Source organism: Sinocyclocheilus rhinocerous, unplaced genomic scaffold (assembly GCF_001515625.1).
Source record: "Sinocyclocheilus rhinocerous isolate Xijiao unplaced genomic scaffold, SAMN03320098_v1.1 scaffold671, whole genome shotgun sequence".
NCBI classification, from domain to species: domain Eukaryota; kingdom Metazoa; phylum Chordata; class Actinopteri; order Cypriniformes; family Cyprinidae; genus Sinocyclocheilus; species Sinocyclocheilus rhinocerous.
In genome coordinates, this window is record NW_015625021.1 from 1219119 (window position 1) to 1223654 (window position 4536).

Consider the following 4536-nt stretch of genomic DNA (forward strand, 5'->3'; position numbering starts at 1 on the left):
ATACATACATACATACACACACATATATATATATATATATATATACACACCTTGCTACGTGTACTGCGTTAGGCTAACCGAGACTTGTCATTTGCACTTATATATTGTTGCTCTTTTGTTAGTTTTGACTGCTTTTATTGTCCTCATTTGTAAGTCGCTTTGGATAAAAGCCTCTGCTAAATGTAATGTAAATGTACTCGTAAAACGTACTAGTAATCCTTGTGTTATATACAACTTCAAAAAAACCATCATTTTCGCAGTGTGATAATCTGAACAGCCCGACCTTCATTTCCCTCTGATTATCAGTGTATGTTTTGGATTTTGTGTTAAACACGTCATCATTTGAACATTCAATCATGATTATCTCTTTGTGTAAAAATAATATCGAGTCTCTCAGGAGACGTTTTATCTACATACTCCACGTTTGTCCTGGAAAATAACTCACGAGGTACGTGCAGTTTCTCCAGACTCATTCTTCTCCTCTACGTCTCCACATCAGCACTCATTACACTGTGTCTAGATCTCAGTATAAATATTTCTCATCAAGTTCTCTTTTTTTTTTTGACTTATTGTTCTTTTTTTCTCTTATTTTATTTTATTTGAACAACATTTGAGACAAGTTTGTTTTAAAGGTTTATTTAAGTGTAACATCTTTTGATTATTAGTATTTGGTATTAATGGCTTTATACTCAAAAATGAACATTGTATGGCAGAATTACAAAATAATTCCAATATTCCATAATTCCAAAAATATTACGCAATGTGCATTAAAACACATTTTAAAAACATTCATTTATTTGTTTATCATTGCATTGCTTTGCAGTAGGGAGAAAACCTGCTAAATTTGTATGAAATTCCCAAAAACAAGCTTGATTTTTTTTAATGCTATTTTATTTTATTTGTATTATTTATTTTTTAATTTTTGCAAATAATTGTAATTACAAAAAAGTCCAATCTTCAAAAAAAAAAAAAAAAAATTTATGAAAACAATCATGCATATTGCAGTAATGAATATTTATTTAATTATTTATAAATTTTTGTTTTGTATTATTGTATTGCAGCAGGGAAGGTTTGAGGGGAAAACATGCTAAATTGAATTTATTTATTTATTTTTTTAAGAAATTGTCCCAAAAATAAGCTCAATTTTTAATACGTTTAAATTTTTGATTTGATTTGTTTGTTGAAGAAGAAGCTTCTGAAACAAGGTTGGTACTTCATTGAAACCTCTCCTGAACCACGAACGAGCAACATCTGCTCAATAACATTGTTTCTCAAGTGATTTTCCTCCTCTTTTAACCTAACAATTCTTTCTCTTTTTTTTCCCCCACCGTTGTTCTCATGTCGTTTTCTCTTTCATAGCTCCAGTCTGGAACCCGATAAGCGGCATGAACAGAAAGAGGAACGAGTGAGGAAACCACTTCGCTCTTTCTGGAGACCCTGAGCTACGGTCACAGTGTTATATGAACCTTGTGATATAGGCTTCAGTGTCCTTTATGTGCGCTTCTCGCGGGAAGGCCCCAGAACAGAGGAGCATTGTGGGACAGGAGGCCGTCAGGGCAGACGTAAGTGCAAAGGACACAGACACAAGAGATTTGTGCGTCTCAGGTTGAGTTTGTGAGGCGCTGGGAGAGTTTGGTCCAGTTGAGCGGAGCTGTATAGATGCAGACAGAGGAGGGGCCGTTCCAGCGGTTTATGGTGGGATATTGCTTTCCTAATTCATCTAAAACCAGTGGCCTCCCACGAAGACTTTTACACCACCATTGTGGCTCCTAATGCGTTAATTTAGCGAGCTGAAGAAAGTGGCAGAATGTTTGTGCTTCACTGTGGTCCTTACAATGAAATTAATGTAGCAGCTTCTAATCTGCAGCGATTTTTAGTGACGTTTAGTTTGAATTAAGATCTCATAAAACCTGTCAAGAATATGTCCGAGTCGTGTTTACCTACAAAATCTAAAGGAAAAAAAGATATAAAGATGAAATCAAGGTTGGTTTTGGGAGCATTACATTTTTTTTTCTTAACAAAAAAATTCTGTACAAAAAATACAATTCTTAACACATTCTTATTTATTGCAGAAAAAAATAATTGATTATATTTATTAAATATAATAGTATTTGTTGTACTGGCTTTGTTAATAAAACAATAATAATAAAAGAATGTATGCCAGTAATTTAATGTAATTTTTATATGTTTTTTATTGTTTGTTTATTTTTACTTATTTTGCATTCATACATAATTGGAACAAAAAAAATCTGTGCATATTGTAGTAATAAAATTGTGACTATTTAAAAAAAATGTAATAAAAAAATTGTTCTTTTTCTTTGTATCATTTTGCATTGCATTGATAATTATTTGATGGGAAAATGTACACAAAATAATGTCAGAATGCATTAAGAAAACATAATGGTCCCAAAAATAAGTGTGTTTGTGTGTTTTTATTTATCTATTATTTTTTTTAATTTAATTTATTTATTAAACATGATAGTATTTGTTTTACTGGCTTTATGCAGATCAAAAATAATTGGAAATTACATAAATAATTGGAATTACAAACTAAACTAAAACAATGAAATTCTGTGCATTTTATAGTGATAAAATGTGAAATGTATTGTATTTCTTCTTATTATTATTATGCATTGCAGTAATAAGAATTTGAGACAAAAATGTGTGCATGAATGTCTCAATGAACAAAAGCTTAATGGCCTTTAAAAAAAAAAGCAAAATAGTCTTTTATTTTAATTAAATGTATTTTTGTTATTATTATTTAATTAATTAATTTTATTTTTAATTTATTAATATTCATTTTAGTTTGATTTTAATTAGTTTATTTTATTTTCATGTTCTTGTAAGATTCACCATTTTAGGGCAAAGTCAACTCTTTAAAAATGAGGTTACACAGAAATACCATGTTATGAATAACGAGACGAGGAAGGTTAATGATCTGCAGGTCGGGCGTCTGGTTGATGATCTTCTGAACTCACTGCACATCTTGACCTGTACTTGTACGAGTTTACAAGGTTACTTGAGTTAGCGCTTATCGACAGTTAAGCGAAAACCTTCTCTTGGTGTAGTTTTTCGCCAGAACGACCTGCAAAGTGATCCATATTTTACGCTGAAAATCGAAAGTATGGATCTGCAGGCTTATGCTTTATTAACGTGATTCTGTCAGAATTATTTAAGGATCTGGTTTGAGATGAAGGAAAGTCAGTATTTTGGCAGAGGGTGGTTTGCATTACCAGTGTGTTTTGCCTTTAAAAGCAGAACAACCAAACGCTCATGTTCTCGTTTCTAACGCAGGATTTACATGTTGGCTGGTGGACGAGGAATGTTGGCGAGAGCCGAGAAAACCAGTTTTGCACATCGACCCACAACAATGACATTGGATTAAAAATGGCATTTGCAGAATCCGAGGTGTGTTGAAACCACGCGAGCTGCCAAGCTTCTGAATTAATGATGTACTTCATTACTAAAATATATTTGTTATTCTAACTGAATGCTTGTACATTCACTATATTACATGTTGATGGAAATAACGTGTTTTGAATGCCATTTACACTTTCAGGATAAACACTTTTTTACGCTTCCACTCGTTACTTCACTTTTGCCGGCAGTGAAATCCATCCAAGTGTAAAATGCGATGATCGTTTGTCTTTGTTAAAGTCTCATTCTTCACTCAACGCAGTCTTTGACGGCATTTTATCATGAAACTTGACTCTAATGGACGTTCAACAGCTTGCTGATGAATTTCAGTGCTGAAGTTCAGTCATTTCAAGCAACAGGCTTCATTATAGTAGATTCAGCATTGAGAAACATTTGGCTTATTGTGTTGTCATTTGATTTCTTGATGTTGTGACTGTTTTTCATTTAGGGTCTTGAATGTGCATACAGAGTTTCGACACACAGATGTGTTTTGGAAAGGCTGTACAGATTTTGATTACATCGATGATGTTATTGACCCTCATTGGTTTCCATGCAATTTCGTGAGAAATCAACACTTTGAAAAAAATCAGACATTTTTACTGTAGCTTGTCAAAAACTAAATATTGAAGATAAGAGAACTTGTGAAATTTATTAAAGGCCGTCTTCTGAATCGTCCAGGGAGAATTCGCTTTTTCTTCATCGGTTTGAGTTTCACATGCAGTAAAAAAAAAATATCTGTGAAATTTGTTTTTTTTGTTCGCTTTTTGCATCTCAGATGCTTCAGCACTGAAAATAAGTGTGATAAACCCATTTAACCAATTTAGCAAAATAAAGACAAAAGCTATTTACACCAAATACAAATAGCAATAAATTTAGTAAACTTTAAATTTAGTAAACAGTAAACTTTTTGCACTAAGTATAAATGATGTGAGATACTAAGGTGTAGTTATTTCCACCTCTTTCCACCTTATTTTAGTATTATTGAGATACTATTAAAGTTTTTATGATTTGAATAAAATAAAATCAGTAAAATAAAATTATTTAATAAAATAAAATCAGTGTTTTTTACATTTTTCATTTTAAAGTTTTACAAATTTTGTTGTTTTTGTCATTTAGTAG

At 31.8% G+C, this 4536-nt stretch overlaps 1 long non-coding RNA gene across 1 annotated transcript in view; it reads left to right on the plus strand.

Annotated features, from left to right (window-relative positions):
• LOC107747558 (uncharacterized) overlaps positions 1-3664 on the plus strand; it is a 7903-nt gene extending 4239 nt beyond the window's left edge. The window contains exons 2-3 of the long non-coding RNA XR_001640816.1: positions 1360-1562; positions 3295-3664. This is a non-coding gene — a long non-coding RNA (uncharacterized LOC107747558). The remainder of the gene's footprint in view (positions 1-1359; positions 1563-3294) is intronic.
• The last annotated feature ends 872 nt before the right edge of the window (positions 3665-4536 follow it).